The 16,826-nt window shown below is 40.9% G+C and overlaps 1 pseudogene; it reads right to left on the reverse strand.

The window, feature by feature from the left end:
• Positions 1 to 2,295: 2,295 nt before the first annotated feature.
• LOC149015040 (exopolygalacturonase-like) lies at positions 2,296 to 4,029 on the reverse strand (annotated as a pseudogene).
• Between the last annotated feature and the right edge of the window lie 12,797 nt (positions 4,030 to 16,826).

Here is a 16,826-nt window from a genome sequence, read left to right on the forward strand (position 1 = left end):
GGACATTTGGTACAATTTCTCTCTCTCGCATAGGTAATTTGGACCACTTGATTAGGATACAAAGAAAGAAAATAAGATAAAAAGTAATTTTCATCTGGACATTTTGAAGTTTGTTCTAGTCACCTTTTGTTCAAAATAGATTTCTTCTGCATTTGGTTCCCCTGTGGTTTTCAGAAATGAGCAAGTATATACAACTTTACAAAAATCGTTGATTTTACAATTTTCTGTGACCAAAATACCCTTGTATTATTTCGAGTTTCTTTCGTTTATTTAACCCAATCATCAAACTAACTCCCTGCAAATAAATGGTAGGGTTTGAAAACAATGGAGAAAAACAAACCGTTCCTCTGCAACTTCTCAAACCAAAGAGGAAGACCAACTGTTTGCTTAAATCCATTGTTCAGTTAAATCCATCATTTAGCTCTTCAAATAAATAAGAAGGAAAAAAACTCACCAAACCTGCGACTTGCGAAAGAAGAACTTGTTCTCTGCAATCAATGTTCTATTCAATGTCAAGGCCCAGAGTTCAAAAATGTCTCTTCCCTTGCTGTTAAATCTCATTTTTATTTCTCATGGATTTTGACAACCAAAAGCGCTCGAGCATGTACAACACAAAAACAAAATGAATTAAAATTTTATCAGAACATATCAAGTTAGGTAAATAGTAATCCTTCAATGTTGCAACCTCTGATAAAAATCTTGTCTTAGAATTGTTATGCTTTGACCGAATTCTTATACCCGATTTGGAAGATGAACCCGCACCGACATATTTTAGTGGGCGACCTGAATGACCCGTTTGCGGAGATCTGTGGTGGAAGAGGTGGGCTTGGGCCCGACCCGTTTCCTGATTAGAGTCTATAGATATGTATCTTATGTTCGCCTACCACATTACTGAGAGATTTGAGATTTTCGATTAGAGTTCTTGTAACACCGTTCTTAGCGATTGGTTGTAAGATCTCATTTTGTCTTTCATTTACAAGCTGGAAAATCTCTTATTCTTCCCCGTGGACGTAGTATACCACATCGGTGTGTGAACCACGTTAAATCTCTAAATGTTTTCATTTTTGTTTCTTTTCCGATTCGCTATTTTGCGGTGTTTGTTCTGACAATAATCTCCATAATGACTTAGGCCTCTACCGTCGCCCATAATAGATTCTCTTTCATGGTGATCAGAGCTCTTGCTGCTGAAATTTAGAACTCAACAAAGGATTCAAGAAGAGGTTCAAAACCTCTGATCAAGTTGAAAACCAATACTTTAATACCAAAAAATGAAGAGCTAAATCAATGGATTCGAAGTAGATTCTTGGCCTTCCGCCTTAATTTGCAGAGGTTTGAAGCTTCAAACTTCACTTGCGTTTTTGTGAGGGAATTTTTTGATAAGTTCTTATTTTTTTTTTTTTTTTGTAGATTTGTTTGGTAGGTCGAATAAAAGTAAGAACCCTTACCAAAAAAATAAGGATAAAGATAAAATAAAAGAAGTCAGAACGAAAGAAAGATGTGATTTTGTTTAGTTTGGTAAGTTTTTTTTTTTTTTTTTTTTCCTTGTATTTATTTTGGTAGGTTAAAAAAAACATGTTTCATACATGTGGGTTCCCTTAGTGGACCACAAACTAATGTTGGGTCCCCTTAGCGTAATACATTACTTGTGGCTCCCAACTAGACAAACATTGTTAGCCGCCGTTAAGTATATTCAAATTTCAAATGGAGAAGGACCAAAATGCCCTCATATTATTTAATACATTGTGTTATTAAAAATATTAACCATATAATTAATGCTTAGTGACCAATTATCTCTTTTTAAAACCATATATTAACACAAAGTATTAAATAACCTAAGGGGCATTTTGGTCCCGTCACGTTTGAAATTTGAATATACTTAATAACGACAAATATTGTTAGTCTGACTGGGACCCACACATAATATATTACATTAAGGGGACCCAACATTAGTAAAGAAATAAACGAAATCCAAAAGTACACAAAGGTATTTTCATCATAAAATTTATTGAATTAACTGTTAACCAACTGAGTGTTCTTAGTTGGTTATACATAGGGAAATTGGGGGATGGAGATATTACATATGCCGCCGGCAGGGTTGATCCCACGACCTCTCACTTTCGAGAGAAGTCAGGTTCCTGGCCATCCTACTAACCGTCCATTGGCTAAGGGGGGCATAGATTAAAATTATGGTAAAAAGAATCCTTGAATCGGTATATTCCACCTGGCAAGATGTTAGATTTCAGTGGGCCCCCGGGGAGATATTCACCCTCGGAGAGGAGGAGCCGAACCCTATGTTTATAGGGTGGATTTACAGGCTGGAGGAATCTGGGTTCCAATATATTTGGCATTGACATGCTGACACGACGACGTAGTTGCGGTTCCTCCTGTTGCAGGTTCCAAGTGAATATCTTCAAGATTCACATTCTTACATGGCACCCCTTGGCTACACTCCAATGTCACTGCCACTGGAGAAGCTGAAGTTCCTGTAATGTGCACGAAGGACACGTCACTCAACGCAACTTTTGATGGTGCCTGCAATATTAATCCATTTGTCATGTTCCAAAGTGTTTGTTAAAACGCCTCAACGAAGCAAAAAAGTTGCAGCAATGAACGAATTTGGTGGTTTCTAGCTACTAACCTTTTCATCACATTTGGCGTAAGGACAATATGTCTGGTCGATGATGATTGGATTAGTAACACTTTTCATTTCAATGTGTTCAAAGGTCATGTTAGAAGCCGCACTGGCGTCAGGTGAGTTTTGCCATGTCTTGATCCTAATTCCATTCGTTGTTCCACTTAATTTACAATTTTCAACAGTAAGCCCTCTCACATCACCTTCCTTCGGGTATTTCCCCAAGCTTCCAACACTACAAGAAGCAATCATATCAACAAAATTCGTGAATGAATTTGAGGTTTTGTAGCAGGATTTAAGATCAAGATCGATTCATGCACCAACCTAATGCCGTGACCAGGTCCGCAGGTGATACCATTGATGTGGACATTGGAATTGGCTTGTCCGATGGAGATGCAATCATCGCCGGTACCAATTACAGAATTAGAGATGCTAACACCACTTGCTTCGTTCTATGTGGATTCCATCTCGTGTTAGGGCTGTCTCTCCTGGTGCGATGATTGTGATATCGCTCCCTTGGAAGTCTGTGCAGCTGAGCAAAGCAATGTGGAAGAACTTGCTATTTAAAGACTTTATCCCCTTCACTACTGTTTTGGTCATGCTAACAAACTTCACACTCTGCAACAAAATAAGTTACCTTTGTTAATGAAACCCAAACGATAGATTACACAAAACCAGCAAGTAAATTAGTTGAATCCATATCCACTTACTGTTGGAAGAACTTTACAATTGGTGAGACTTTTAGGGCATTTATTGGCAGGCCATGATACAGCGCCTTGGCCATCAAAAGTCCCACCTCCGGTCAACGTCAATCCGGTCACCCATCCAAACTCGACCCAATCATCCGAATCATACTTGCCCAAATCCGTGATTGCCTTCAAGTCACCCTATACAAATAATCGAAAACCTCATGTTAGGGGACCATCCAATCTGTTTTGAGAAGAAAGAAATGGTTTTTTCGCTATAGAAATACACCTGCATCTGGACAGTAAGGGAACCAGTGTTTTTGCAAGGCCCCTTGAATTTAAGGGGACCAACTAAGAAGCTTCCTTTTGGTATGGAAAGTGTCGCTGAACCTGAAGATTGACATGTTTCTTTCCAAGCCGCCATGAAAGCCTGCAAAATTTTGGGTTCATAATCTCTCTCTGCAAATCATAAAAGAAAAAAAAAATAAGAATGAGAATTAAGAATTGAGGATTGATTACGTTGGTATCGTCGCTTCGTCCATCTCCTTTAGCGCCATAACGCATAACGTCGAAAGTGCCGCCGGAGCCTCCTGGTGCAGCTGCTGTCTTTTTAGGGGTCGTTGCAACTGCTTTTTCTCCAAGGATTCTTTCTCCATTAACAATCCAGGTAAAAGAAGTTAAGAAAAGCCAGAAGAGAATAGCACCTTGCATAATTCTTCCCTTTTTTATTTGGCTTTTTCTTTTTCTTTTTCCTGGATGGAATTTAATTTGTTTTCAGGATGATCTTTCCCATTTTCCTCTCAACAGGAGATTCAAATTTATATGAAATTCAACATTGTGATACTTGGGTTGGATACCAGCGGCCATAACTAACTTCTTCCAAGAATATCTATTTTTTTTTCTGTAGCCACAATCGTCAGCTAAAATATCCACCAGAAATCGGGAATGAACTACCTATTATCCCTCTCTTCCTCCCTTCCTTCTACTTTTGCGGATGTAAGCACTCTACCTTGGTGACATCTTCACAAAGCGAATCAAATGCATAAATTTTTATTTTTAATATTAAAAAGAATCCTTAAATCGCTAAATCAAACAATATATATTTCCTGCATGATTATTGCATGCATCTTTTACGTTAACAACCTTCTAATGCATGGTTTTTGCTCCAATTAGGGGACTGGAAACTTTTGGTTCTGTTCCATGCGATTTCTTTTGCATTGGTTTGATCTCTCGAAATCTCTTAGAGCAATGGTTTCAAACTGGAGGGTTCACCTCTTTAAAGACGGAGCTGGAAGAACAACTTCACTACTCTCAGTGCTCTCTCTTTTGAAAGAAAAAAAAATGGAGAGAATTTCCATTATGCTCTTCTTCTTATTCATATCGACAGTAGTTTTTTCGTTACCAGATGATTCAACGGAGATAATCTCCAGGTTCCAACAATACCTTGCCCTGAATACTATGCTGCTGCAGATTTCATTCACTCTCAAGCCAAATCCATCGGCCTTGAATCGCAAACCCTTGATTTGAAACTCTGCAGGGATTGTGTCACATCCTCCCAGCCGGTACCCTAACTGGCATACCCGAGAGTGTGATCCACAGCCCCGAAGATCAAGTATCGAGGAAATCATCCTCCCACATATACAATAACATAATCATAAACAGGAAATAAATCAAGTTTTAATAATACAAACAAGGTTCAAAACAAAAATGAATAATCAGTATAATCATAGTGCGGAAAGATACCAGATATCCAATGATATCAAAAAGGAGTAAAATGAGGCGGAAACTCACTTCACCAAAAATAGCGGAACGTAGTACGGAAATCAAAAGGAATTTCAACTGAAACAAGAGTACTAAGAAATAAACTAAGATCAAGCGTCTTCAAGTTTATAGATAACGTCTTCATAAGTATGGACTCCGTCAATCCAATGAATCCGTTCTAACTCTATGCAGTTCTCAAAAGTAGTGCGCAGCTTGATCCGCCAGGGAATCATCAAAGTATTCTTGATCGTTGCCAGCACTTTGCGTGTAATACGCTTCATCAACTTGTGCTTCTTTGGGTAGGTCATGCATACGGCTCCTGTTGGTAGTGGGTCCGGCATCCCTCTCGGGCAAACCATGGCAGGGGGTTAAGTCAACACACTCTCTCACAACCAATTGGCATAAGTATCCTAGCCAAACACTGCTAGACATCCCTAGGTATGACAACCATTGATTCGGGAAAGTGTCGATGGGCAACCCCGGAAACATCCCATACTATTTCCGATAATGTCCAAGGACAGAAGTGTCAAAAGGACACCTCCCAATCCCAAACCAAACTTAATCAAACACATTCTCAAATCAGTCATGACATACACAACCACTAGTTCATCATATAAAAGAGAACGTAAAAGCGACATCAGATTAAGCAATAATAAGTAATTCATATAACATAAATAATGAAAAAGATGATATAAACAAGTGCTACTGTTCCCATAGTAGGAGATCAAAATTAAAATACAATAACAGTAGGTAATCTCATATTTTCATAAAGTAGAAACCACAGAACAAGTAATCTATGCAGTTAAGGAATTAACTGTCCTTGCCTTCTAACTCGAATAGAAACTTAAAGAATCAAGTATGACCTTGACAAAACCTGAAAAGACAGTCCTAAAAAAGTGCACCCAACATGTTAGGAAAGATGCATAAAGGAAAAGATCATAAATCAATCGAAACAGACCAAGATTGAGGTTGCTGTACTCATTGGTCGATTGATTGGTCTGCTGGACCAGTCGACCAATGAGTCGACCAATGCAGACAGTGGCTTGCAAGAATCCGAATTTTGAGAATCCAGAACCGAATTCGATGGTTCAAAAGAGTACAAATCAGAGGGGAATTATCATGGTAGTATTCTAGGGTATAGAGGATATCAAATCATAAATCAAAACAAGTTCTCAAGTTACAACCTAGAAATCATGAGGTTAACCTAATTAGGTTGAACAAAGGTTAGGAGGGGAAAATAGAAAAATTAAAGATTATGAACTACGATATGAAAGAATTCAGATCTAGTAAAGAAAACATAATAATTGGGTTAACATGATCAACAAGGGGGTTTCTGGGTTTGATCCAAGAAAAGTAGGGTTTCACCCTTTTGGCTCCCTGGACAAATAATTGTGAGATCTGAATGAACAAAGACAAATCAAAACAGGAAAATATAGATGATTAAGTTTTAGGTTAACATAATGTCACCCAAAAAGGATTTCCCTTTCACAAGGTAGGTTACCAAAAGTTCTCCAGACAATCACACAGGTTAGGGTTTCAAAGGATTAGGGTTAGGTTTTCAAGAATTCAACAGGCAAGGTTTAAGATAATGATGATGATCATGAGTCTTAAAGAATATGGTGAGATCAGAGAATTGATGATTATAAGAATGCTTCATCATCTTTCTGATCTCAATGAAGAACATAATAAAAGAAAGAAATCAGAGATAGAAGAGAGAGTGAGTGAAATCATACCTTTGCCGAAGGAAGATGAAGAATTCTTCAAGTCTTTGCGAGAAATCACCAAAGAATGCAAGGGAATGGGTTAGATTAGGGTTCTAACTCATTCCAAAGGCTTAGGAGGCAGAGGAGGCGGAGTATTCCTGAGATTAGACTTAAATAGAAGAGACAGGATTCAAATTTCAAAAACAGAATCAATTGGTCGATTGGTCCAATCGACCAATGAGTCGACCAATCAAGACAGCAACTTCAAAACAATGAATTGAAGGCTCAGATCAAGTCCAAACATCAAGGGGTTTTGCACACACCTAGAGTGACATACCTAGGAGTTAGAAATGCCTTTGAATCAATACAGAGACCACTCCAAGACCATCAACTAATCCAATCTTCATCCGGGTGCAGTTTCCACCATTGGGACACTAGCATCAACACTCATGGATTCCAATCCAGCCATCAAGTCTTCAACAGAAATGGCCCAAAGATGACTTCTTGCCTTACTTCGGGTCACTGGACCTACAAATAACAAAGCTTCTCAGAAACAATATTTTGATTGTACTCTAACCACAGCTATCTGTCAACTTTAATTATTACTGATCAAACTCAGGAGATGATTTAGGAAGTTATCCTTTTTCAAGCTTATATTTAGTAGGTGAAAACCATGCAATGAACAAAACAGGAAGCATTGAAACAAGGGAAGAGATTAGTATACAAGCAGTTTAAGGATGAGCAAAAAGAAGGGGTAATTTCACTGAGGATGAAACCTCAACTTACATGTGTATATTGAACTGAACAATGAGTAATCATGCCTGGGAGGAGTCATACACAACTACAAATTTTCTTTTTGCCCAGGGCATGCAAAGGAGCCATTTCTAAAAGGAATTGTGGAATTTGTTTCAGTTGGAGACTATTTTCTCTTGGCCCAACATGTAACCGCTGCCACTTCCATTGGATAGCAGTGTAGCCTTATTTTTTTATCAACGGCTTGGCATTCCCCATGGCCCCAAAGTTCAGAAAAAGCACTCCATAAAACTATCAACAGATTATTAAGCAACCCCCACCCTGCAAGCTTTTTCTTTCTGATTTTAGTATACCTTTCTGATATGACTGATGTATTCCTTCTGTCAGGGGTTTGTTATGAATCTGCAGCCATCTGAAGCTGAATCAGAATCCCACCTACTGCTGATGAGAAAATGTTCGAGAAACGGATTGAAGAGGAGTGGGCACCTTCTTCACGCAACATGACATTTGAGGTATGGAAGGACTTGGAAGATTTTCTAAAAATTTGGGAACATAGCTAGAAATGTGAGAAGGAAGCATCTAATTCAGGGAGAGGGATGGGTATTGATAGTGGTATTCTGTAAGCTAGCCTAGCCCCCTATAAATCTATTATCTCCTTCCTCCCTTGCTTTTCTAAAATGACCCCCTTAACCCTCAAAGGGGGGAGAGATCGACATAAGGTGCTAGGCAGCTTACCCAGCCTTTTCTGTTTAATGTATTAATTCCATTACCATTGAACTGGGATTGGAGAAGTTGCCACTATTTTATGTTCACATAATCAGTTGAAAGGAAGAGAGTAAAGAAAATGACTATAGCCATCACTGTACTAGCTGTACTTGTTGTTAGAAAACAAGCATTAAATAATCAAAACAGCAGTTGAACTTGAACAAAGAAAAGAGAGAAAAAGAAGAAGAGAAGAGAGATGAAGAACCCGTAGAAAAGGCCTGTGATTCTTGCTTATGAGTCTAGAAACACAGAGCCCTTTTACTTATAGCTTCTAATAAATCTAATACAACTTGAGAGACAAGTAATTGTCCTCTAGAAAAAGGAAACAAAAAATTACAACTTTAGTAACTTCCTAGCTGCTAAAATAGAAAATTCTGAAAATGCAAACTACCACCAAAATAGAAACTATGCTTTCTAAAAACTCCCAAAACTTATGTAGCAAGACTTCTACATTAGAAATAGAAACTACGCAGTTTTTACTGTTCACGTGAATAGTAACACAGTTTTTACTGAACAGTAAAATACTACAGACTTGCATATACTTCAACACTCCCCCTCAAGCTGGAGTGTACACAAAGAAAACTTCAGGTTGCACAGTAAGAACAAAGTTGAAAGGTAGCACCAATCTTGAATCGTGTAACAATGACAGATGTCAATAAACACTGAGAAAACTTCACCCAGGAGATAATCAACACCAACTTAAAAAAAACTTTAATTCTTCATGTCAATAGAACCATCCAATAATAAAAACAATCGACGATGTTGAAGATGAACAAAGTCCATAAGTATAACAGGATCAAAGATACTATCCATATAATGCCGAGTAGGAGAAACACCACATAAACTTTGCAACCCAATGTCCATAAGTAAGCAGATCAACCACCATCCCTTGCCGGGGGGAATCCTCTAATCTTAATTACACTCCATGTCCTATTGCTTGGGCGGGGTTGGGGTGGGTTTGTTGGGGTGGTCGTGTGCGGGTGTTGGTTTGTTCGGACGTGGTGGTGCGTTGGCCGTGGTGGTGTTTTCCGTGTGTGTTGGTTCTGTTTTTGTGCTTTGTTGTTGTGTCCTGTTTTCTTTCTTTCCTCCCTCTTGGTTGTTTTTCTCCCTTCCGTGTTCCGTGGACTTTGTGCTTCTTGTGCCGCCGGGTGCCCGCTGTTTTTCTTTTGTCGCTCGTCTCCGGACGTCTTGTGCCCGGGGTCGCCCGCTCCCTTGGCGGCTTGTCGGTTTTGCGCTTTCTCTTCTGTTCCCTGGGCGTGTTCTGCTGCTTTCGTCTGGCTGCTTCTTGTTTGCTCTGGTCTCGTTGGGTGTCCTTAGGTCTTTGTGGTTTGTGGGCTCTTGATTCTCCGGTAGTCGGTGTGTTTTTTTGGGGTTTGGGGTCTGTTTGACTTGCTCTTATGCCCTGGCTCTTGGTCTTGAATCCGTTTCGCTTCTTTGCGTGGGTCCTGCTCGTGTGCGTTGCTCGGTTTGCTGTGTGCTCGGTTGTCAAATAGGTAGATTCCCTTGGGCCTTTTGTGTATTTCTGTCTTGGTGCTTGTTGGGGCCCATGCCTTTCGGGGTTGGGGCTGCCTAGTGGGGTTGGGGCGGGGCGTCCTGTTGATTCTTGTTCGATGCCTGTTCTAGATTTTCCGGTTGCTTGAGGGGGGGGGTGGCCGGTGGCCTTGTTCTTGCTCGGTCCGGCTTTTATTTATAGTTCTAATGATCTTCCTTGAGAGCTTTGTCTCTGGGCTTCCTTTGTTTCTGTCTTGTTCTGTGCTCACCTGTTATGCTTTTCTCCACTTTGTGACTTCTCTTGTGCTTGGTTTTTGCGGCGCTGCTTCCTTGTTTTTTGTTTTTTCGCTCTTTCTCCTGTTTTGTCCTCCTGGTGCTTTTCTTTGGTCTGGGCTCTTTATCTCCGGCTTCTTTTCCTTTTTATTTTATCCTTCGTCTCTTGCTCGTGTTTTGTTCTTATCTTTTTGGGGCGCATCTTTGGTTTGTTTTTTGGGTTTATTTTCCAATTCTTTTCTTTTTTTGTTGGGCGTTTGGCGGTTTTCACTCTGTGTTTGGGCGGCTTCTCCTTGCTCATCCATGGTGGGACTTTAGGGGGCGGGCTAGGCCTTAGCCCGGTTTTCGCTCCGTTCTCGTACTTCGGCGGGTTGCGCTTGGTTTTCTATGGCTCCTTTCGCTCCCGACCATTGGGTGTGTTTTACATTTTCCTCTTGTGTCTTTTGTTTTCATGTCCCATATTTTTCCATCTTGTTCTTTTTTTTTTTTTTTTCTTTTTTTTTTTTTTTTTTTTTTCCATTTGTTTTTCAATCCACTTCTATTTGCATTTCTGAGATATGCTTCGGGTTCTATTGACATGTGGTCTCTGGGGTCCCTTTTTTGACATGGGTTTTGTTGTATTTATTTGTTGTTGTTTCTATTTTAGCTTTTGCCAACCTATGTTTCCTTTTCTTAGTTTCTGTTCTAATTGGGTCTCGCCTATACTCGATATGGAGTTGTCAACCTGGTTCATACTTGGTTTGATCCTCGCTCCGGTCGAGCGGGGTGCTCGCTCCCGGCGACCGATCCGTAGATGGCTTGGGGGCTTATTCGCTCGCGCCCTAATCCACTTATGGTTAGGTTAACTACCCTATGTGGCGTCCCGCGGCTCGGCTAATCTTATCGAAGGGATAATCATCGCTAACCTAGAGGTTATCTCGGGGTCCTCTACTAGTCCAAACTGTGGTCTGTTGCTCACGGTCTACCGTTAAGATCCACGACTACCCGAAGAGGCTCAGTGCATCCAATGAGGGATTCGGGTCCTCTATTCCTCCTCCCGCCATACGAGGTGGGGCGGGTTCCACACCCGGTAGCATAAACTATTGAGGCTTCGATCTGATCACCTTCCCGGTTCTTCATTCCTTAGCTCGTGCTTCTGCGGCGTTTGTGATTGTTCATCCCGACTTAGCCTTCGGAGGTGGACTCCGCCCCGCGGTCGGGCCCTCGGCTTCGTTTGCGGTCTCCGAGGAGTCTAGGGCTGAGCAAATTTTGGACACTTCATTTGGCGCCGTCTGTGGGAAAGACTTGTAAAGCCATGGTGACTAGATCGGCAGCAGCCTACGCACACAACGCGATTCCGGTGTTCAGATTCCTGGAGTGAACAATCCAGACGTTCCCCAGGGAAGCCAACATCCTATTGAGGTAGATGGTGGTTAGGGAGGACATAATCCTCCAGATACATTCCAAGATCAATTGAATCAAGTGAAGATTCAACTCTTGGAGGTGAGCCAAGCACTCCGCGTACTCACCAGACGAGTGGTTTTACCACAAGAACCTGATCATCGCGATTCAGGGAGGCGTGCGTTACCACGTGATCAACCGTGTGATCAAAGATTGGCTGAAGACCGGAATATCGGTCAGAACTTTCGTGAAGGTGACCGAGGACCTAGGAGAATTGACGATCAACCTAGGCGAGACGATCGGTTCGATAGACCGCAGGAAAGTACAACCGATTCAAATACAAGGTTGGACACAGGGGTGAGAACTCACTCACCAACCTGTCGAAGAACTGTTCGTGATGATCGAGCAGTTCGTGAGGAGCGGAATGTTCGTGAGGGAGGCACTGCAAAGAAGAGCAAGAGTCAAAATTAAAGACGTATCACTTCAGTAAAATTAAAAGATGATGGTTAGAAGCTCACAATGAGCCAAGCCCCAGTACTGAAGAATGGAGTTATACTCCACCTCAAGTCCATGTATCTCTTGATACCATGGAATGGATTTGATCTTCCTGATGGCCGTCTCATCTTCTTTGGATAAGGGAAGGCCTTGGTTATTCTCAGAAGAATAAGTACACCGCCTCTAGACGGTCGGGAAGTTAAGATCTGATGTAGGCGCTCGACAGAAAAAGTATCGTTCGCGCCTTCTTTTGTGGTTAGAAGGACAAGTTCCTTTGACAAGGATGCTGCCCCTCCAATCAAGTTCAGCTTTATTGCGTTTGGACAGAAAAACCCAGCCGGGAGGATGGGAGATAGAAAGAACCTGAAAATGCACAAAGAGAGAAAGAGATGGCGTAATGCCAAGTTCAAAACACAAACCCAAGAAGCCGACGATGAGACGCCAGATATTGGGAAGGAGCATTCCAGGGCAAATGTCCCAATGATTTAGAACGGCTGAGAACAAAGGATTAAAAAAGGGAAAGCGAACCCCGCTTTCCAATGCATCTATATACAAAGAAAACTCACCCAAAAGGGTTGAATCAACCCTCTCATCAGGATGGGGAGCCCTAACCTGATAAGAGGAAGGAAAATCAAAATCTTGGATTGCTGAAAGAAGGGTTTCCTCCTTGAAAACGGAGGGAACAGAGCCAGGTCCGCCATCGGACCTGGAAGTTTGAGGCTGCCTAGAAGACTCGGCAGTTACCCTAGAAGTCTTGGAAGATCCAGACTCAGGAATGACGGAAGGAGTTCCGGTTTTTCTCTCTAAACTTTTTTGAGAAACTTCAGCAAACTCGCGGCGGAGGACACTTAGGGTTTTGTTATCACTATCCGACTTGTCGGAAGGAGGGGAAGCAAAAGCTTCATTACCACTACTATTACTAACATTGGGTACCAGAGAAACCCTATTATCCGCCATTATTTATTTCAGTAAGGTACAAAAAGAAAAAGACCAGTAAACTGACTGATTCAGTGAGGCAAAAGCTTGAGAGCAGGAAGGTGCGAAGCAGACGACAAAAGTTCAAATTCCAGACAAGAAGAATAAAACCTACGAAGACAACGAACCGCTTTTAAAGCACCCGCACGAGTGTTCGGGAATCTGAACGATCGAGATTGATTCAAAATCGACGATCGAGATTAGAAGACATTTTGAAAGTTTGAACTCACGAATCCGAAACAGGCGTTCGGAAACCGTCGCTTGGGTTACGTGAGCCATGACAGATCGACTGCAAGGAGACACGTGGCATTACCCTCACAACGCTCAAGGAAAAGTGACCACCGCATTAAATGTGATATGACATTTAATGGAACACGCAGAGACTATTGCCTGATGAAGAACCCAGTTAAAAACCAAGCCCTCGGGATCGACCGAACGCTTGGTCTTGGGGGCTCGTGATATGGAGAAAATATGATCGAACCGGGTTCATACTTGGTTTGATCCTCGAACCGGGCTCCCAAGCGAACCGAATCCGTAAGATGGCTTGCTGAGGAAGAAAACTTATTCAGCTACAAGCACGCCCTAATCCAACTTATGGATTAGGTTAACTACCCTAATGATGGCAGACTCAAACTGACGGCTGCGGCTAATCATTATCGAAGGGATAATCATCACATAACCTAGAGGTTATCTCAGGAGTCCTCTACTAGTCCAAACTAGTAGAAGTCTATCGCTCAAGGGATCTAACTGTTAAGATCCAACGACTACCCGAAGAAGGCTCAAGTGCATCCAACGAAGGAGATTCGAAAGTACACTCTATATAAACCTCACTGCCATACGAGGTGAGGGACAGAGATTCACACACACACTGGTAGACATAAACTATCAAAGGCTTACGATCTAGATCACCTTTTCCAGTTCTTCATTCCTTATCTCTGTGCTTCTAGCAAAGCCATTTGTGATTAAGTTCATCAATTGACTTAGCCTTCGGAGGTGGACTCCCGACCCCCGCGGTCGGGCCACATCTGACGCTTTCGTTTTGCAAGTCATCACGAGGAGATCTAAGGGCTGAGCAGATTTTGGATGCATCACTAACGTGCTATTTTTGGGTTCAATACTTGAGCTTATATATTATAACCTGCCCATAAAGGCAACCCGCTCTTATCACCTCGCCATGTGATCTATCGTCCCCCTTACTAGACTCCCTGGTGCTGATATTCCCTTGACTGCTGCAGCGCTTTGAGACTTCAACTTACTTTTCCAATCAACTAGTGCTGGAAGGTGATCAAACCCAGGATTGCTGCTGCTGATCACCTCCAGAGAAGAATTGAGACCCACCCTACAGATCGATCAGAGTTCTGCCTGCTTTGCCAATAACTCCTAGTGATCATCCTTTCTCTGAAACTCTAGCCTTATCTCAGAAGGGTTTTGGAGGACTGAACCAGACTAAAAAGAGGTCTGCATGATCCCAGATGTAGGCCTTCCTGTTGGCTGAATGGTTCTATTGCATTGACCTTCTAATTTTGAGGCCAACATCCTTTTCTTTTTCCCATCTTATACCTCCACTTCTGCATATTGAAACTTCACCAAATTTGGAGCCCAAAACCAATTTGACACTGAACTGCCGGTTGCATGACCTAGAATTTGCTTCCTTCTAATTTGGTGTTAGCCATCTTATTTTTACGAGCTTCTATTATTGATGATCTGCTGCTACATCTATCAATCCTACTGTGTGGTGGTTATTAGCTGAGCCTCCTCCACTTTACAAATGCATCTTAGATAATGGTGACTCAGGAATCAGCCTACCTCCATGCCAGGAGGCCATTAGGCTGGAATATTCTCTAGCTAGATCGGATGTGGAATTGGACTGGGTTAGATATAACCTTAAAGATCTTTTCCTTGAGCATGTTTCAGTGCTAGTCTTAAAGTCGAAGTGCAATCTTCTTTCACTTGCATGTTTACATTGCAGCCTTTATTTACATTTTCTTATACACTTTTGGATTCCTTAACTGATACAATTATCTTTCCTGTTGCTATTTATCTGCTTTCTTGCCGGGTTACTGATCTTTTCATTTTCGTTTATTATATTTATTTGTTTGACCCAGTAAACTATTTTTTGGTATCCAATTAATATTGTTCTTAACTACTTTATATGATTTTGCAGTTTCTAAATCAAGTGGAATACTTGAAAGGAATTGAAATATATGAGTCAATCATCAAAGCATACACATCCTACACTGAGAACACAAGGAATGCTGCTTCCAGAGACGAGTTGTGAAAATAGTAAACATGGCCAATATCCTATAGCAATCACAGATGCTTCAGCTTCATTGTGGTGTGTAGGGAAGAGGGATTTTCCTCACTTGGTAATCACAACACAGAGAGATGCATAAATGGAGGAAACAATCTCCGATGCCCAGTGTACTTGATTAAATGTAACGTGTATTCCCCTTGCTGAACATTGTTCTAATCCAGATTTTATCATCACCTGAGGGTCAATTCTGATGGCCAATGAGGCAATGTGTTGATTTATTTCTTGATGAATGATGACACACGTGAGGTGAATCAGGGTAAAATCTGTGTCTCCTTCTTCCTTGTTTTCTATTCGATTGTGTGTGATTGATCGCTCTAATATTAACAGTTTTGCATTCGATTCGTAGGTTCCTAACAGATAAAAAGAGTTACAGCTTTATTAGTTGGTCACTGTCTTATCAGTTCAAAATAAGTAGACAATGAGCCTAGTCATCTTTTGTTCAAAATAAGATAAAAGTAATTTTCATCTGGACATTTGGTACAATTTCTCTCTCTCGCATAGGTAATTTGGACCTCTTGATTAGGATACAAGGAAAGAAAATAAGATAAAAAGTAATTTTCATCTGGACATTTTGAAGTTTGTTCCAATCACCTTTTGTTCAAAATAGATTTCTACAACTTTACAAAAACCGTTGATTTTACAATTCTCTGTGACCAAAATACCCTTGTATTATTTCGAGTTTCTTTCGTTTATTTAACCCAATCATCAAACTAACTCCCTGCAAATAAATGGTAGGGTTTGAAAACAATGGAGAAAAACAAACCGTTCCTCTGCAACTTCTCAAACCAAAGAGGAAGACCAACTGTTTGCTTAAATCCATTGTTCAGTTAAATCCATCATTTAGCTCTTCAAATAAATAAGAAGGAAAAAAACTCACCAAACCTGCGACTTGCGAAAGAAGAACTTGTTCTCTGCAGTCAATGTTCTATTCAATGTCAAGGCCCAGAGTTCAAAAATGTCTCTTCCCTTGCTGTTAAATCTCATTTTTATTTCTCATGGATTTTGACAACCAAAAGCGCTCGAGCATGTACAACACAAAAACAAAATGAATTAAAATTTTATCAGAACATATCAAGTTAGGTAAATAGTAATCCTTCAATGTTGCAACCTCTGATAAAAATCTGGTCTTAGAATTGTTATGCTTTGACCGAATTCTTATACCCGATTTGGAAGATGAACCCGCACCGACATATTTTAGTGGGCGACCTGAATGACCCGTTTGCGGAGATCTGTGGTGGAAGAGGTGGGCTTGGGCCTGACCCGTTTCCTGATTAGAGTCTATAGATATGTATCTTATGTTCGCCTACCACATTACTGAGAGATTTGAGATTTTCGATTAGAGTTCTTGTAACACCGTTCTTAGCGATTGGTTGTAAGATCTCATTTTGTCTTTCATTTACAAGCTGGAAAATCTCTTATTCTTCCCCGTGGACGTAGTATACCACATCGGTGTGTGAACCACGTTAAATCTCTATATGTTTTCATTTTTGTTTCTTTTCCGATTCGCTATTTTGCGGTGTTTGTTCTGACAATAATCTCCATAATGACTTAGGCCTCTACCGTCGCCCATAATAGATTCTCTTTCATGGTGATCAGAG

Source organism: Hakea prostrata, chromosome 5 (assembly GCF_041222555.1).
Source record: "Hakea prostrata isolate BN-2017 chromosome 5, UWA_Hpros_2, whole genome shotgun sequence".
NCBI lineage: Eukaryota > Viridiplantae > Streptophyta > Magnoliopsida > Proteales > Proteaceae > Hakea > Hakea prostrata.